Source organism: Aristolochia californica, unplaced genomic scaffold (genome assembly GCF_029961685.1).
Source record: "Aristolochia californica isolate CCGP_79_NKW_82.1479 unplaced genomic scaffold, dmAriCali1.0.hap1 SCAF_12, whole genome shotgun sequence".
NCBI lineage: Eukaryota > Viridiplantae > Streptophyta > Magnoliopsida > Piperales > Aristolochiaceae > Aristolochia > Aristolochia californica.
Window position 1 is genome coordinate 4,713,423 of NW_027181793.1, and position 20,802 is coordinate 4,734,224.

The window sequence follows — 20,802 nt, forward strand, 5'->3', positions numbered from 1 at the left end:
ATGAGTTGAGGAAATAGTAAAATCAGCTACTTGTTGCAAAATTTTTGGGTGGTTTAGGTGCTGAATTTGATGCTATTAAAACCTAGATGTTAGCTTAAGATGAAATCCTACTCTCTTTACCACTTTTAATCAGATTATGAGGGTTGAGAAGACTATTGTACCTGGAACAACTAAAAGAGGTAAGATAATGGAAGTCACTGTTTTTAATACTTCCAACACTACAACAACCCCTACAAATTCCTCTAGAGGTAGAGGTAGAGGACGTGGTGATGGTAAGTCGGAAAGGAAGCGTGTTCATTGTGATAGAAATAATCATTATTTTGACAAATATTGGGTTAAGTTTGGGAAACCCGTATGGGATAATTCTACTATTCTTGATAGTGGAAGTGTACGAGATTCTAGGAGTTTTTAATGCAATCACTAATATCATTTCTGGGAGTGACTACTCTACTCCTAATTTGTACCTTAGCAAGGTAAAACAAAATTTGAATTTTCATTCTACAAATGAAAATGTTTTTATTCTACAAATGAAAATGTTTTCATTCTACTAATGAAAATGTTTTCATTAGTATGATGGTTGTAAAATGAAGAGAAATTAGAGAAGTACTGGGGTGAATGCAATTTGTTGCTGGTTGTATCTTCAATTTTGGATCCAAAGGTCAAATTAAGATTGATTGAAATATATTTTTTAGAGATGTATTCTGAGGTGGAAGCTAGACCGAGTATAAACTTAGTTCAGAAAACCTTATTTGAGATTTATGATGAATATATAGCCATGTGTAATGTGAAAATTAGTAATGAAGGGACTGTTTCAAGTATTAGTTCTATGGGTGTTTCGGTAAGTTGTAGGTCACATTCATCAAGTTCAGATTGATCAAAGTTAATAACTTATGTGAAACAAGTGGAAATAGTGAATTCACCAAAGTTAGAATTGGATAATTATCTTGAAGAAGGTATGTATATTTGTGAGGAAGCTCCATAAAATGATTTTGATGTTTTAGAATAGTGGAAAATGAATAATTTGAAGTTTTAGGTATTATCTTAGACCACAATAGACATCCTTGCAATTCTCATAACTATAGAAGCTTCAAAATTTACCTTTTGTGCTGGTTCGGGGTGGCATCGAGCCAAGCCGAGCCCGAACCTGCCTATGTTCGAGCCGAGCCAAACCTCGAGCCTAAAATTGTTATCAAGCTCGAGCCCAATAATTCTTAACGGAGTTCGAGCTCCAACATACATTTAAAAATTTTCAAAAATACATGTTAAATAAATTATATATAAAAGTATGCATACATTTTACATAATTTGGCATGACCTCTACATAAAATTGGGCATGACCTCTACTTAAAATTGGCCATAAGGGTGGCATCGAATTGAGCTGAGCCCGAACCTTCCTATGTTCGAGCTGAACTTGATTTAAATATTTTGCACTCGATCTTGAGCCGACCCTAGCCTCAAGCCTAAAATTGTAATCGAGCTTGAGCCTAATAATTTTAACCGAGTTCAAGTTTGAGCTCTAGCCGAGTTCGAGCTTAACCTACATTTAATACTATACATAAAATATATGTCAAATAAATTATATATAAAATTATGCACACATTTTATAAAAAGGATGATAGGGGAGGTTCAGGATTGAATCTTGATAATGGATTAGAACGCACCAATATTAATCTTTTATACCCCAAATTTTGTCTAGATTATTTTGTAATTTTTGAATTTGGCCATAAATTTACTGTGGCCTCCTTAGTGCCCCTGGTTGAAAATTTATATTCTAGGAAAAACTAAAAATATTTTTCCTAGGATACATATTTCTAAAAAAACCCTTTAAATAAAATCCTATTACTATTAGTGACTTACTAGAAAATTATAAAAAATATTTTTAAATTTTCTTAGGAAAGTCAAACGGACCTCTTATTACCTCTTCTAGGGAAATAAATAAAAATTAATAATCAATCTAATAATATTACAATACTTATCGATAAATTTTTAATCAAATAAAATGTCAAACACAAAATTGCTATGAAAATTGCCTCATGCTAAAAGTATTACAACATCAACTGTCAAATACTTATTCAAAAATTTTCTATACGGTTTTCTAGTCCATTTTGGCAGGAAAATCTTATTTAAAAAATTATATGATTTTTAATAATAATTTCCAATTAGAAAAATGTTTCAAAAAACATGAGGCACTAATAGTCCCTAGAAACATATTTCTACTAAAAATGTCATTTCAATATTTATTAAAAAAACCATTAATAGTCCCTAGATTTTTTTTTTCAGTTGTTTATGATCTTGCACGTGCGAAATCGTCTTCTCGCGGGGGGAGGGGGGTGGGTGTGGGATTATTTATCCCTTTGAACTTAGGTCCTCTGGTTTCCACCGAGGACAACGCAGAGGGAAAAGCTCTAGCGGCGCTGGCAAGGAACTTTCGTTGGGGATGATGGTTGTGACGAAAACGGTGGTGACAGAAACAAAGGCGAAGGCAGACCAGGGGGTAGAAATTGAGCAGTGGCGAAGGCGGCCGGCGAGGCAGCTATCGATGGCGACAGAGGCGGCCACAACAGCGGACAGGAGGGGCTCGACGGTGACGAGGGGAGGAAGAATTCCCTCCACCCTCCCCCCTCCCATCGCTCTCGCTCTCGCTCTCGCTCTCGCTCTCGCTCTCGCTCCCGCTCCTGATCCCGCTTGCGGTCCTGACTCTCGAGTCCGTTAACAAGCCGACTCATGAACTTTCGAACCGAACCATGGTTTGGTCGAGTTCGGCTCGTTAACTCAAACGAGCCATATCTGGATCTCAAACTCGGTTTGAGATCCAGATAAATCGAATAGAACCGAGCCGAGCTAGAGCCGCTTGCGAACTGGCTCGGTTCGATGCCATCCCTAGTGCTGGTGGTAGAGTCATCGACTCCCATCATTCTTCCTTGGCACCATATATATTTTAAACTTTGATTTGTAGCAGTGATTGGGTTCAAACTCTTCACATTACTAAGAAAAATCAAAAGGTGAACTACTTTTGAATAATTATTTATTATGATATTTTTTAGTGATTTTTTTAGTTTTATTTATTAAATTTTTGTTTGATGATAGCAACCTGAGAAGAAGTATGTGGAGATAATGCTACAAGTTACTTGATTTTTCATTTTTTATCATTTTGGTAATTTTAATATTTTTTTATTATATTAAGTAATTTGTAGTGGAAGAGTATTTTTTATTAGACAATAATAACTTTTATTCTTTTTTTTTTTTATCCTAGGTGGGGATTTTGTTCATGTGAATGGGTATTGAGCATGTTGTTTTCTAGCATGAAGAAAAAGAGTTTGAGTTTTATGATTTATAGTTTTGTTTGGGTAATCATAAATTTGATATTTTTAATTCATTTAAATTTTTGTGTGCGATTATTAAAAAAAGTGTGTGCATAATTTTATGAGTGTTTATGAAAATTTTTATGCAGAGTGTATCCAAAATTTTAAACAAAATTTATGTATAGTATTTATGTACAATTTTATGCAGAGGTCATGCACAATTCTATATAGAATTTATGCAAAGTTTTAAATGTAGTTAAAATTCTTGGGCTTAAGCTCGATTCCAATTTGAGACTCGAAGCTGAACTCGAGTTGGAGCTTGAGTTCCAAGTATTCAGATCAAGCCAAGCTCGAATATATGCAGGTTCGAACTTGATTTATCTCGATGCCACCTCTAATGATAAGAAACTTACACAAGATTCCAAGAGGAGAATAAAAACCTCAAAAATTTTAAAACAAGTAAAAATTTAAAACAGATATGAGACGCCTATGTTTTCTCCCAATAATTACAAAGAAATTGCACCAGACAAGCTGAGAAGCACGACTATGTTGAGGTTAATCAATTGATATTTAGTCTCTAAGGAAAATTAAACCCGAGAGAATGATTGGAAGAAGCTTACATCACAATAACGTTTTAGATTGCAAAGTGTTAAGAATGCATCTCTTGCTAATAACCAATTTCAATTAGACTTAATGCATACAAAGAAATTATATCCCCAAAAAATTGAAAACAATAAAACAACACAAACATCAAAGAACTGGGAGAGAAATTCAATCAGAATGCAGCACACATGGTACAATGACAATTTTCTAGATCAAGGCAATTCAAAGAACAAAGAGCTCGCCCTTGAAACCAACTTCACAGGACTGGTCCCGTCACTTGAGACTGTCCAAATTTACTGGTTTCAACTGGAGTAGTTCAAAATTGTTCACAATTGGGACAAAATTCTACATTCATGGGCGAAAATTTTCTTATCTTCAGAATCTACGACAAAACCTTGCAACTAGGACAGAACCTGCCTTCAGTTTCATTCTGTTTTTAAATTTGCTTTCAGCAGTCTCAAGAGGTGCTCAACTATGTAACCCTTTTCATTTTCTTTTGTAGATTCAGAATCTGCTTTTTCTCAGTAATTCCTTGGTGCCTTTCTCCATTTTCCCCTGATAGCTTCAGTCTCACAAAACATCAAATGATGCCTTTCATGTTACAGGATTACCAACAACGAGTTTCATGTTTTCTCAACCTTCCTTCCTAACCATCTCCATCATTTTTTTCTCACAAGCCATATAATCGTTGATTTTCCTCAATTTCAGACATGGGCGGTGGTCCGGTGTCTCCTGATATTGACTCTTCATCTATAGCCCTGTGATAGATCCTTCATGACTCCATTAATCTGATGAGGTCCCTGGAGGCATATTTTTACTAGAAATAATTCTCCAAACATTCCTAAAAAAGTGCATTATCATGATCTTCAAGTTGTATGAAGTCATTTTTTTTTGGAAAAATTGTCGTACCACAAAAGTTTTCTTGTGTCAATTTTCAACTTCAAAATTATTTTTAGGAAACATGAAACACTACTAGTCCCTAGAGAAGTTTTTTTACTTGAAATAATTTCCCAACCATTCCTAAAAATATGCATAAACAAGCCCTTATTTTTGTATTAAATCGATTGTTTCACCTAAAATTGCAGAAGCACAACAATTTCTTGGTTTGAATTTTTAGCTTCAAAACTTTTTTTAGGAAACATGAGACACTAATGGTCTCTGAAGAAGTATTTTTATTAGAAATACTTTTTCAGCCTTTCCTTAAAAAATACATTAACTTGGCATAATAGTTGTATAATGTTATTTGTTTAAGCAAAAATTGTCGAACCACAAAATTTTCCTGGTTTAAATTTTCACCTTCAAAAATGTTTTCTGGAAAGATGAGACACTATTGGTCCCCAGAGACATATTTTTACTAGAAATAATTTTCCAAACGTTCCTAAAAAATACTTTAACATGGCCTTATAGTTTTATAAAGTCATTTGTTTCAGCAAAATTGCTTAACCACAAAATTTTTCTAGTTAGAATTTTTAACTTCAAAATTGCTTTAAGGAAACATGAGACACTAATGGTCTCTGGAGAGGTATTTTTTACTAGAAATATTTTCCAGCCTTTCCTTTAAAATTCTATTAACATGGCGTTATAGTTGTATAATGTCATTTGTTTCTGCAAAAATTGGCGAAACACAAAATTTACCTGGTATGATTTTTTTTGCTTCAAAACTTTTTTCATGAAACATGAAACACTAATTATCCATGGAAACATATTTCTACTAGAAATATTTTCCCAACCTTTACAAATAAAATTCATTCACATGGCCTAATAGCAGTAAAAAGTCATTTGTTTCAACAAACAACGCAGAACCATAAAATTTTCCGTGTTTGAATTTTCAACTTCAAAATGGTATTCAGGAATCATGAGACACTAATGGTCCATGGAGATGTATTTTTATGAGAATTATTTTTGCAAAAATTCCTAGAAAAATTCATTATCATAGCCTTAAAGTCGTATAAAGTCATTTCTTTTAGCAAAAATTGTCGTATCACAAAATTTTGCTAGAATGAGTTTTACAGCTTCAAAGCCTTTTTCAGAATACATGAAACACTAATTGTCCTTGGAGATGTATTTTTACAACAAATAATTTCCCAAAATTTCCCAAAAAATGGATAAACATGGCCTAATAGTGGTATAAAGTCATTTGTTTAAGAAAAAAATGCCAAACCACAAAATTTTTCTGGTTTGAATTTTCATCTTCAAAACTGTTTTCAGGAAATATAAAACACTAAAGGTCCCTGGAGACGTATTTTACTGGAAATACATTTCCAAATATTCCTAAAAAATGCATTATCAATGCCTTAAAAATTGTTTGAAGTCATTTGTTTCAGCAAAATTGTTGTACCACAAAAGTTTTTTAGTATGAATTTCCTGCTTCAAAACTTTTTTTAGGAAACATGAGATACTTAGGGTCCCCAGAGATTTATTTTTACTAGAAATAATTTTCCAAACATTTCTAAAAAAATGCATTATCATGACCTTGAAGTTGTATGAAGTCATTTATTTCTAGAAAAATTGTCGTACCACAAAATTTTCCTAATGTCAATTCCAACTTCAAAACTGTTTTAAGGAAATAGGAAACACTAATGGTCCCTAGAAAAGTTTTTTACCAGAAATACTTTCCCAAACTTTCCTAAGAAAATGCATAAACATGGCCATATAGTTGTTTAAAATCAATATTTTTAGCTAAAATTGCCGAACCAAAAAATTTTCCTGGTTTGAATTTTCAACTTCAAAACTGTTTTTAGGAAACATTAGATACTAATGGTCTATGGAGAGGTAATTATGCTAGAAATAGTATTCTAGATGTTCCTTAAAAAATGCATTAACATGGCCTTGTAGTTGTATAAAGTCATTTGTTTCAGCAAAAATTTGCGAACCACAAAATTAACCTGGTACGAATTTTCAACTTCTAAATTGTTTTCAGGAAACATGAGACACTAATGGTCCCTAGAGATGTATTTTTACTAGAAATAATTTTCTAAACATTCCAAAAAAATATGCATTATCATGGCCTTAATGATGATGAAGTCATTTGTTTCAATAAAAATTGCGGTACCACAATTTTCCTGGTACGAATTTTCAGCTTCAAAACAATTTTGAGGAAACATGAAACACTAATGGTCCCTAGAATTGTGAGGAAAATTGTGAGGTACGACAATTTTTGTTGAAACAAATGGCTTCATACAACTTTAAGGCCATGATAATGCATTTTTTAGGAATGTTTGGAAAAGTGTTTATTGTAAAAATACGTCTCCAAGGACCATTAGCATCACTTTTTTCTAGAAAATCGTTTTGAAGTAGAAAATTTTGTGGTTCGGTAAGTTTTGTTGAAACAAATGACTTTATAACACTAAAAGGCCATGTTTATGCATTTTTTACGGAAAGGTTGGCAAAGTATTTCTACTAAAAAAACATTAGTGTTTAATGTTACTTGAAAATAGTTTTGAAGCTAAAATTCTAACCTAGAAAATTTTGAGGAATGACAATTTTTGTTGAAACAAATGAGTTTATACAACATTAAGACAATGATAATGCAATTGTTTCAGAATTTTTGGAAATGTACTTCTTGTAAAAATACATCTCTAGGGACCATTAGGATATCATATTTTCTGAAGTTGAAAATTCAAACCAGGAAAATTGTGGTAGGACAATTTTTGCTAAAAACTATGACTGTATACAACTTTAAGGTCATGATAATGCATTATTTAGGAACGTTTGGAAAAGTGTTTCTAGTAAAAATCTGTCTCCAGGGATCATTGGTGTCTCATGTTTTCTTAAAACAATTTTGAAGCAGAAAATTCAAACCAGGAAAATTTTGTGGTTCGGCAATTTTTGCTAAAAAAAATGATTTTTTAAAACTATAAGGTCTCATTGATGCATTTTTTAGGAAAGGTTGGGAAATTTTTACTAGTAGAAATAATTCTCCAGGGACCATTAATGTTTCATGTTTCTGAAAATAGTTTGGAAGATGAAAATTCAAATGAAGAAAGTTTTGTGATACAAAATTTTTTGCTATTACAAAAGTGTTCATACAACTTTAAGGTCATGATAATGCACACTTTTAAGAATGTTTGGAAAAGTATTTCTAGTAAAATTACATCTCCAGGGACCAATACTGTTTACAATTTCCTGAAAATAGCTTAGAAGATGAAAATTCATACCAGAAAATTTTTTGGGGTACGACAATTTTAACTGAAACAAATGACTTCATATAGCTTTAAAGCCATGATAATGCATCCTTCAGGAACATTTAGAGAAGTATTTCTTGTAAAAATATGTTTTTAGGGACCATTAGTGTCTCATTTTTCCTGAATGCACTTTAGAAGCTGAAACAAATGACTTTATACAACTATAAGGTCATGTTTATGTATTTTTTAAGGAAAGGTTAGGAAAGTATTTCTAGTAAAAATACGTCTCCAGGGGCCATAAGTGTTTCATGTTTCCTGGTAACATTTTTGAATCCAAAATTCAAACCTGGAAAATTTTGTGGTATGACAATTTTTGTTGAAACAAATGACTTTACACAACTTTACGGCCAGGATAATGTATTTTTTTAGGAAAGTTTGGAAAAACGTTTCTTATTAATATATGTCTCCAAGGACCATTAGCGTCTCATGTTTCCTGAAAACAACTTTGAAGTTGAAAATTCAAACCAGGAAAATTTTGAGGTACAACTATTTTTGTTGAAACAAATGACTTCGTACAACTTTAAGGACAAGAAAATGCATTTTTTAGGAACGTTTGGAAAATTATTTCTTGTAAAAATACGTGTCCAGGGACCATTAGTATCTTATTTTGCCTGAAAACTGTTTTGAAGTTGAAAATTCAAACCTGGAAAATTGTGGCTCGATAATTTTGGTTAAGGAAATGACTTTATACAACTATAAGGTCATGTTTATGCATTTTTTTATGAAAGGTTGGGAAAGTATTTCTTGTAAAAAAAGGTCTCCAGGGACCATTAGTGTTTCATATTTCTGTAAACAGTTTTGAAGCTAAAATTCTTACCTTGAAAATTTTGGGGAATGACATTTTTTGTTGAATCCAATGACTTTATATAACATTGAACCGTGACGATGCATTTTTTTTAGAAACATTTGGAAAATTATTTCTAGTAAAAATACATCTCTAGGGACCATTAGCGTCTAGTGTTTCTCGAAAACAGTTTTGAAGCTCAAAATTCAAACCAGGAAAATTTTGTGGTTCAGTAATTTTTCCTGAAACAAGTGATTTTATACAACTATAAGGCCATATTTATGCATTTTTTTAGGAAAGGTTTGGAAATTATTTCTTGTGAAAATACTTCTCTAGACACCATTAGTGTTTCATGTTTTCTTAAAATAGTTTTGAAGCAAAAATTCATACCAGGAAAATATTGTGATACGACAATTTTTGTTGAAAGAAATGACTGTATACAACTTTAAGACCATGATAGTGCATTTTTTTAAGATAATTTGAAAAATTATTTCTAGTAAAAATACATTTCCAAGGACCATTAGTGTCTCATGTGTCCTGAAAAACACTTTTGATGTAGAAAATTCAAACAAGGAAAATTTTGTGGTACGACAATTTTTGCTGAAACAAATGAGTTCATACAACTTTAAGGCCTTGGTAATGCATATTATTTGGAATGTTTGAAAATTATTTTTAGTAAAAATACGTCTCCAGTGACCATTATTATTTCAGGTTTTCAGAAAATAGTTTTGAAGATGAAAATTCATACAGGGCCAATTTAGAGATACGACAAATTTTTCTTAAACAAATGACTTCATACTACATTAAGGCCATGATAAAGCATTTTTTAGGAATATGTGCAAAAGTATTTCTTGTAAAAATACATCTCCAAACACATTTAGTGTCTCAATTTTCAAGAAAACAAATTTGAAGCTGATAATTTAAACTTGGAAAAAATTTTTGTTCAACACTTTTTGTTGAAATAAATTTTTTTAGGAAAGGATGCAAAAATATTTCAAGTAAAAATACATCTCCAGGGACTATTAGTGTGTTTCATGTTTCTTGAAAACAATTTTGAAACAAAAATTCATACCTAGAAAACTTTTTGGAACGATAATTTTTTTTGAAAAAAATGTTTAAGACCATGATAATGCATTTTTTGAGGAACGTTTGGAAAAAAATTTCTTGCAAAAATACGTCTCCATGGACCAATCATGTCTCAAGTTTCCTAAAAATAGTTTTAAAGATAAAAATTCATACCAGTAAAATTTTGAGGTACGATAAATTTTGCTAAAACAAATGACTTCGTAAAACTTTAAAGCCATGATAATGCCTCTTTGAGGAACGTTAGGAAAATTGTTTCTTTTAAAAATACATTTTGAGGGACCATTAGTGTCTTATTTTTCCTGAATACACTTTTGAAGCTAAAAATTCAACCTTAGAAAATTTTGTTGTTCAACATTTTTTGCTGAAACAAATGATTTTATACAACTATAAGGCCATGTTTATACATTTTTTTAGGAAAGGGTTGGAAAGTATTTCTACTAAAAATACGTCCCTAGGGACAATTAGTGTTTCATGTTTCCAAAAAATAATTTTGAAGCTAAAATTCATACCTGGAAAATTTTGTCGTAAAACAATTTTTGTGAAACCAATGAATTTAAACAACTTTCTGGCCATGATAATGCATTTTTTGAGGAACATTTGGAAAATAATTTCTTGTAAAATACTTCTCCAAGGACTATTAGTATCTTGTGTTTTCTTAAAGAAATTTTAAAGCTAAAAATTCATACCAGGAACATTTTGAGGTACGACAATTTTTATTGAAACAAATGACTTCGTTCAACTTTAAGGCCATGATAATGCATTCTTAAGGAATGTTTGGAAAAATATTTCTCGTAAAAATAGGACTTCAGGAACCATTAGTATCTCATTTTTTATGAAAGGTTGGGAATGTATTTCTTGTAAAAAATTGTCTCCAGGGACCATTAGTGTTTCATGTTTCCTAAAAACAATTTTGAAACTAACATTCATACTTAAAAAATTTTGAGGAACGAAATTTTTTGTTGAAACAAATGACTTTAAACAACTTTAAGATCAGTTATTTCTTTTTTTTAGGAACATTTTAGAAAATTTTACTAGTTAAAATACATCTCTAGGGACCATTAATGTCTCATGTTTCCTAAAAATAATTTTGAAGCTGAAAAATCAAACTAGGAAAATTGTGGTAGGGCAATTTTTGTTGAAACAAATGACTTTATACAACTTAAAGGCCATGATAATGCATTTTGTTAGGAATGTTTGGAAAAATGTTTCTAGTTAAAATACATATCCAAGGACCATTAGTGTCTCATGTTTCCTTAAAACAGTTTTGAAGCTAAAAATTCAATTCAGGAAAAATTTTTGGTGCAGTATTTTTTCCGAAAACAAATGACTTTATACAACTATAGGCCATATTGATGCATTTTTAAAGAACATTTGGAAAATTATTTCTAGTAAACATACAACTCCTAGGACCATTAGTGTCTCATGTTTCCTGAAAACAATTTTGTAGCAAAAAATTCAAACAAGGAAAATTTTGTTGTACGTCAATTTTTCTAGAAACAAATGAGTTGATACAATTTTAAGGCCATGATAATGCATATTTTTAGGAAAGTGGAGAAAAATATTTCTAGTAAAAATACGTCTCCAATGACGAAAATTCATACTAGGAAAGTTAACAGATACAACTTTTTTGACTAAAACTAATGACTTCATACAACTTTAAGACCATGATAACGCATTTTGTAGGAATGTGTGGAAAAATATTTCTTGTAAAAATACGTCTCCAGGAACATTTAATGTCTCAATTTTCAAGAAAACAATTTTGAAGTAGAAAATTTGAACCTAGAAATTTTTTTTGTTTGGAAATTTTTGCGGAAACAAATGTCTTTATACAACTTTTAGGCCATGTTCATGCATTTTTTAGGAAGGATACAAAAATATTTCTAGTATAAATATGTCTCTAGGGACCTTTAGTGTTTCATGTTTCCTTAAAACAATTTTGAAACAAAAATTCTTGCCTAGAAAATTTAGTGGTACGATAATTTTTTTGAAACAAATGACTTTATACACCTTTGTGGCCATGATAATGCATTTTTTTAGGAAAATTTGGAAATTTGTTTTTGGTAAAAACACATCTCCAAGGACCATTAGTGTCTCATTGTTTCTGAAAACAATTTTGAAGGTAAAAATTGAAACTAGGAAAATTTTTAGATACAACAATATTTGTTGAAACAAATGACTTCATACAACTTTAAGGCCATGATAATACATTTTTAGGAACGTTTGGAAAAGTCTTTCTTGCAAAAATACGTCTTCAACAACCATTAGTATCTCATTTTTCTTGAAAATAGTTTTGAACCTAAAAATTCAAACCAAACCAATTTTGTGGTTCGACAATTGTTGTAGAAGCAAATGACTTTATACAACTATAAGGCCATGTTTATGCATTTTTTTTTTTTGAAAATTTTGCAAAATATTTCTTGTAAAAAAATGTCTCCAGGGACCATTAGTGTTTCATGTTTCCTATACACAGTTTTGAAGCTAAAATTCGTACCTAGAAAATTTTGAGGAACAACAATTTTTGTTGTATCAAATGACTGTATACAACTTTGAGACCGTGATAATGCCTTTTTTTAGGAACATTTGGAAAATTATATCTAATAAAAGTAAATCTCCAGGGACCATTAATGTCGCATGTTTCCTGAAAACAATTTTGAAGTTGAAAATTCAATCCAGGAAAATCTTGCAGTGGGACAATTTTTGTTGAAACAAATGATTTTATACAACTTTAAGGCCATGATAATGCACTTTTTAAGCACATTTTGAAAATTATTTCTAATAAAAACACATCTTCAGGAAACATTAGTGTTTCATGTTTCCTGAAAAGAATTTTGAAGTAGAAAATTCAAACAAGGAAAATTTTTTGGTACGACAATTTTTGTAGAAAAAAAAAGTCATCATACAACTTTAAGGCCATGATAATGCATATTTTTATGTACATTTGAAAAGTATTCCTATTAAAAATACGTCTCCAGTGACAATTAGTGTTTCAAGTTTCTTGAAAATGGTTTTTAACATGAAAATTCATACTAGGAAACTTTAGAGATATGACAATTTTTGCTTAAACAAATGACTTCATACTACTTTCAGGCCATGATATCGCATTTTTTAGGAATGTATGGAAAATTATTTCTTGTAAAAATACATTTTCAGGGACATTAATAGTCTCAATTTTCAAGAAAACAATTTTCAAACAGAAAAGTCAGACCTCGAAAATTTTTGTTGAAGAAAATGACTTTATACAACTATAAGGCCATGTTTATGCATTTTTTTAGGAAGGGATATGAATGTATTTCTAGTAAAAATTCGTCTCCAGGGACCATTAGTGTTTCATGTTTTCGGAAAACAATTTTGTAGCCAAAATTCTTACCAAGAAAAAATTTTGGTAAGACAATTGTTGTTTAAAAAAATGACTTTATACAACTTTATGGCCATGATATTGCATTTTTTTAGGAATGTTTGGAAAAAAATTTCTTTTAAAAATACGTCTCCAAGGACCACTAGTGTCTCATGTTTTCTAAAATTAGTTTTGAAGCTGAAAATTCAAAACAGGAAAAGTTTGTGGTATGACATTTTTTGTTGAAACGAATGACTTCATACAAACTTTAAAGCAATGATATTGCATTTTTTAGGAACATTTGGAAAATTATTTCTTGTAAAAATACGTCTACAGGAACCATTACTGTCTAATTTTTCATGAAAACAGTTTTGAAGCTGAATATTTTGTGGTTCGACAATTTTTGTTGAAACAAATGACTTGATAACTCTAAAAGGCCATGTTTATGCATTTTTTAGGAAAGGTTTGGAATGTATTTCTCGTAAAAAAATGTCAGTGTTTCATGTTACTTGAAAACATTGTAGAAGCTAAAATTCTTACATGGAAAATTTTGAGGTACGACAATTTTTTTTGTATCGTAGGTGAGGGCAGGCATTTGATTAAATGGACTGAAGTAGAAAGCGCTTCACACAAAAAATAGGGTGGAACAGATGATTCAAGTCAATGAGTTTGGACCATATCAAGAAGATGACGATTTTTCTGCTTAGTAACTCCATTTTGTTCCGGTGTCGAGGGACAAGAACGCTGAGAAATGATGCCTTTGCTTTGTAGAAAATCCTGAAACTCATTAGACATGTATTCGCCGCTAGAATCAAAGCACAATACCTTAATGTGAGTAGAGAATTGAGTCTCAAGAAGCACAAGAAAATGCTTAAATACTAAAAAACTTCAGACTTAGCCCGTAGGAAGTAAACCCAAGTATAACAGAGAATTGAGTCTCAAGAAGCGCAAGAAAGCGCTTAAATACTACAAAAACTTCAGACTTAGCCCGTAGGAAGTAAACCCAAGTAAAATGACTTAAGTCATCTATAAAGGTAACAATGTACTTATAATGTGCATGCAAAACAATAGGAGTGATTCACCAAACATCACTATGTATCAAAACAGTGGGAGGCATGAGATGCATGATGAGGAAAAGGTAGAACCTTACTTTTGCCATGTTTCCATGATGAACAATCAAAAGAAAGATAAAGAGAAGAGCATGTTGTACTTCCTAATAGACCAGAATTAAACATTGTACGAAGAACATAAGAGTTTGGGTGGCCTAGACGTCTATGCCACATCTTAGTGCCAGAACCCACAACATTACATGCAAATGAAAGTACTGGAGCACGTGGAATAATGGTAGAGAGAAAGATCATGGAAATAGTCATCCCACTTTATGCCCTTGCCCGATTACCTTCGGTGACGCTTGGTCCTGCACAACACAACCTGAGCAAGAAAAATGAATATTACAATTTTTATTAAGCCATTGACCAACAGAAAGAAGATTTTTGGAGAGGTCAAGGGACACAAAAACATCTGCTAAGTTGGGAGAAAGATCACCAACATCACTGATAAGCAGAGAGATGCCATCAACAGTGTTGATTTTTAGGTTTCAATCTTACTTTCGGACATTAGAAAGAGATACGACATTGTTGGTTGTATGGTTAGAAATGCTGGAATCAAAATACCATGGCTGAGCAGAGACTCTATGCTTACCTGAGAGACCAAAAATAGAAAAAGTAGAGATGATCATTTGTTGCACCATTGCAGGGGTGAGTGTGTTCGGATTTGCAAGTGCTGTAGGAAAAGGAGTTGTAGTAATTGGGACGACAGTCAGCAATGCTGTAGAACTAGAAGTACCAATGGAGGCATGATAAGCAATACCTTTTTTCTTTTCAGGGCGAGTAGGACAAGTTGTGATGAGATGACCCGGTTTCTTTCAGTAGTTACAGGACGTCTTTGGGCATTCCCGAGCAAAGTGACCATAATCTTTGCAGTGAAAGCATTGGACAAAACTCATGTTCCGACCCTTATTTTTCCCTTGTAACTGTAGCAAAAGCATCAACATGGGCCTGATGTTCCATGCCAGCCTGAGCAGCAATGCGCTGCTCCTCCCTAAGAAGTTCACTCAAACAAGCATCCAGAGATGGCACATGATGACGATTCATTAGATGTGAACGGGCAATCTCAAACTTGGAACGGAGCTTCATCTAGAATTGATCTCTCATGCTGGTTTCATGTACGACTTGAATAGTAGGGAGAGTAGAAACTGGGATGCTCTCATAAACTATGTTGGTATAGTCAGCCCAAAGATTTTGAAAACCCGAAAAATATTCTTCAATGGAAAGGCTTCCTTGTGTGAAGTCAGCCATCTCATATTCCACTTGAAACCGCCGAGCCATGCTATTTTGATGATAAACATTGGAGAGGTAATTCTACATATCCACTGCAGTTTTATAGGGCCTCAGATTAAGAACTAGGTGAGGCTCAACAAACCCAAGTATCTAGGTCATGATGGTGGTCCATTTTGACAAAGCTTTGGCCTCCCGAGGTGCTGGGTCACTCCCATCTATATGACCCCATAATTCTTTTCCCATGACAAATAGACGGAACTGAAATACCCAGGCACTGTAGTTCTTACCCGTGAATCGAATAGGAGAAAAATCTAACTTCTCCGTTGACATGATGAAGCAGCAAGCCGAGAGCAAGAGTGGCTGAAATACAAACCCCACAAAGATTTTTTCCAAAGGCAGAAAATATGCTGAAACCCTTGCTGAAAATTCCAGATCTACCACCTCTACAGTGACCAAACCTAAGGCCACCTATCTGCTAACAGAACACGTTCAGCCCAGAATAGATGTGCCATGCCAAAAAAAATTCGAACAGAGCCTTGACTCCTCGAACAACAACCTTGAGCTTGAAGCTCATGTTCAACACAGAGTAGCTGAACCACCACACCCAGAAAAAATTCGAACAAAGCCCTTGACTCCTCGAACAGAAACTTTGAGCTTAGCACTCACGTTCAGCATAGAGAAGCTGAACCACCATGCCCAAAAAATTTCTGAACAGAACCCTTGACTCCTTGAATAGAAACTTTGAGCTTCAAGCTCACGTTCTGTGCAGAGAAGCTGAACCACCATGCCCAAAAAATATTTTGAGAGCAGCTCCAAGCCCTGATACCATGACAAAGATTTCTAGACGAGTAAAGCCTGATGAGAACAGCGAGTGTCCACCACCGAAGGTTGATGGAACAGCCAAGGACAAGAGCTCCAAGATCTGAGTTTGCGTGGACAGAACCACCACCAAATGAGGCTGACGGAACAACCAAGAACCTGAGCTCCACGCTCTGAGTTCGATGGACAGAAACACCACCACAAGAGGCTGACGGAACAGCCAAGGAGAAGAGATTCAAGCTTTGAGTTCACCGTGAGCTAGAAGACACAAAGGAGGCTGGCAAAATGGGAGTGCTGCTCCCCTCCCCTTCCTTTGTATTTAAACTTAGGGTTAGGACAATTACTATACAGCCCATGGGCTAAATACAATGCAACCCAGCCCAACTAATCCCTTTCTAATTAACCTATGTACATGTCATAATTTATACAACAAATATTAACATAAAAAATATCTTATATACATTCCAACATATGGTAACAGTTTCTGTGGACCATTATTGTGTTAAGGACCTAGCCAATACTACCCAAAAAACTGGCCTGGTAGGTAACGAAAATCCAATCACTTAACCCAGGATCATAACATCACACACCCCTTGGAGAAAGAACTTGCCCTCAAGCTCCGATGAGCCGATGCTCAACAAGCTCCTCCGTTACGAAACAACGTCCATGGCGGCCCACTCTAGCGACGACCCACTCTAACGACACCGCTAGGTCTCTCCCTCGGTTAGGTTGCCCCCTCCGGGATTCGAACTCGCAACGTAAATAGTGGCTGTGATACCAAATGTTAAGCACCTAGCCAATACTACCCAAAAGACCGGCCTAGTAGGTAGTGGAAAACCAAGCACTTAACCCAGGCTCATAACATATTGTTTCATTTTTCCTGAATACACTTTTGAAGCTGAATATTCAAACCATGAAAATTTTGAGGCTCAACAATTTTTGCTGAAACAAATGACTTTATACTACTATAAGGCCATGTTTACACATTTTCTTAGGAAAGGATGGGAATGTATATCTATTAAAAATACATCTCCGGGGACCATTAGTGTTTCATGTTTCCTAAAAATAGTTTTGAAGCCAAAATTCATACCAGAAAATTTTGTGGTATGACAATATTTTTTGAAACAAATGACTTTATACAACTTGATGGCCATGATAATGCATTTTTTAAGGAAAGTCTAGAAAATTTTTTCTTGTAAAAATACGTCTTCAAGGATCATTAGTGTCTCATATTTACTGAAAATAGTTTTGAAGTTGAAAATTCAAACTAGGAAAATTTTGAGGCATGACAATTTTTACTTAAACAAATGACTTCATACAACTTTGTGACCATGAAAAATTCATTTTTTAGGATCGTTTTGAAAAGTATTTCTTGTTGTTGGAAGATAAGCCCAAGCCCACACGACCAAGGAAGACCCACATATCCAAGTGTGTTGGAAGATGGGCCCACGCCCACAAGACCATGGAAGGCCCACACATCCAAGAGATGTGGAAGATGGGCTCAAGGCCCATAGACCAAGGAGAAGCCCCAGACCCATACAATTATGGCATTGCGAGTCTTACACAAGAAGAAGTCTTACAAAGCCACAATTATTATGGAAGCAGGTCTCATAGAGGAGTTTCAGTTTAAACGTGTTTTAGTCAAGTTAATATTTTATTTATATTTGGTTATTTTATTATTCTAGGACTTATCTTTAAGTGTTAAAGTTTGGGGTGTAATTGTGACAAAGGTAGTTTTATTGTAATTGGACTCTACTACCTTCTTCTATTATAAATAGAGATTAATGTACTCTGATTACAGTAAGTTTATGAAGTCAATGAAGTATTTCTCTTTTTCATAAATTCAACATGGTATCAGAGCAGATTATATGGTCAACTCACAAAGATAATGAGATCATTTGCCTAATCTATTATGTCTAACAGTTTAGGTTTGTGTTTATTTTTTTCAGTCCCTACACCCATTAGTTGTTTTATGTTTTTCACCTCTATACTACTCCCCACACTCTTCGTGTTGTCTCTGCATATTTTGCAATCGTCGGGACAAAAGGGGAGGCGGGGGATTTTTGATTGAGTGTGGACTCCCGATCCATAAGTCAATTCTTAAAAAAATATAGTCCGTTACGCATGATTGACCGATAAATCACTTTACAATCATCAATGATTGTTAGGTCAACTTTTTTGTAAATGGGCAAAATAATGGCTTGTTTGACACTGGCAAATATTCCACCTCATGCTCACTTGAGAATTTAATGAGGTTTTGATTCCCATATGCCATTTACTTCTTTAACATATTTTAGGCATGCATAATCCATGTTTAAAACATGTGTGGAATCAATTAGAAATCTCTTTCTTATCAAATTCCAAGCTATTAGGGTTGAACTAGTGGAATCTCCCAAACTAAGATGTCAAAACTTTTGTGTTCATTTGTGGTGCGAAAATACATTTTCTTTACTTACATTTGTTGTTTTTTAATTTTTTTTTCTTACATAAACTCTTAATTTTTTCTTTGTGATCTAATTGCCTTCTTATCTTTTTTGTTTATGAGATAAAGGGAAAAGTGAAAAATCAAGTTTTGATTTAAGTATACATGTAAAATGGAAATGCACAAATGTCGAGAGAGATAATTTTAAGAAGAGTTTGTAATTTTTAAGGATTGTAAACTCTTTCTAGTGTTTATATATCAGGTTTTGCAATCGTCGGGAAAAAGAGGGAGGCGAGGTATTTTTGACTGAGTGTGGACACCCAATCCATAAGTCATTTCTTTCAAAAAATAGCCCATTACTCACGATTGACCAATAAGTCACTTTACAATCATCAATGATTGTTAAGTCAACTTTTTTGTAAATTGGCAAAATAATGGCTTGTTTCACTCAGGTAAATATCCCACCGCACGTTCACTTGAGAGTTTAATGAGGTTTGGATCCATAGGTCATTTGCATCTTAAATATGTTTTAGGCATGCATAGTCCATGTTTAAAACGTGTGTGGGATCAATTAGAAATCTCTTTCTTATCAAATTCCAAGCTATTAGGGTTGAACTAGTGGAATTTCCCAAACTTGGATTTCAAAACTTTTGTGTTCATTTGTGGCATGTGAATAAATTTTCTTTTCTTAAATTTTTTATGGTTTTAAATTTTTTGCATACATAAACTCTAAAATTTTCATTTTGTTGTGATCTATTTGCCTACTTATCTTTTATGTTTACGAGACAAAGGGAAAAGTAAAATCTCAAGTTTTGATTTAATAAAAAATTATATATCTAAAATGTAAATGCACAAATGCAGAGAGAGATAATTCAAAAAAGTGTCTGTAATTTTTAGGGATAGTGTACTCTTTCTAGTTTTTATATATCAGGTTTTTCAATCGTCGGGAAAAAAGGGGATGCAGGGGATTTTTGACCGAATATGGACACCCAATCCATAAGTCATTTCATACAAAAATATAGCCCGTTACACACGATTGACTGATAAATCACTTTACAATAATCAATGATTGTTAGGTCAGGCTTTTTGTAAATGGGCAAAATAATGGCTTATTTGAGTCGGGTAAATATCCCATCTCACGTTAACTTGAGAATTCAATGAGGTTTGGATCCATAGGTCATTTGCATTTTTAACATATTTCAGGCATGCATAAACCATGTTTAAAACATGTGTGGGATTAATTAGAAATCTCCTTTCTTATCAAATTCCATGCGATTAGGGTTGAACTAGTGGAATTTCCCAAACTTGGATATCAACACTTTTGTGTTCATCTGTGGCGCGTCAATAAATTTTCTTTACTTATATTTTTTGTTGTTTTAATTTGTTTTCATATTTAAACTCTAAAATTTTCGTTTTGTTGTGATCTATTTGCCTTCTTATATTTTTGTTTACGAGATAAAGGGAAAAGTGAAAACTCAAGTTTTGATTTATGAGAAAAGTATACATCTAAAATGGAAATGCAAAAATATAGAGAGAGATAATTCCAAAAAGTCTCTGTAATTTTTAGGCATTGGAAAATCTTTCTAGTTTTTATATATCTGGTTTTGCAATCGTCGGGAAAAAGGGGGAGGCAGGGGATTTTTGACTGAGTGCTAACTCCCAGTCCATCGGACATTTCTTACAAAAATATAGCCCGTTACACACGATTGACTAATAAATCACTTTACAATCATCAATAATTGTTAGGTCAACTTTTCTGTAAATGGGCAAAATAATGTCTTGTTTGACTCGGGTAAATATCCCACAGCACGGTCACTTGAGAATTTAATGAGGTTTGGATCCATAGGTAATTTGAATCTTTAACATGTTTCAGGCATGCATAATCCATGTTTAAAACATGTGTTGGATCGATTAGAAATCTCTTTCTTA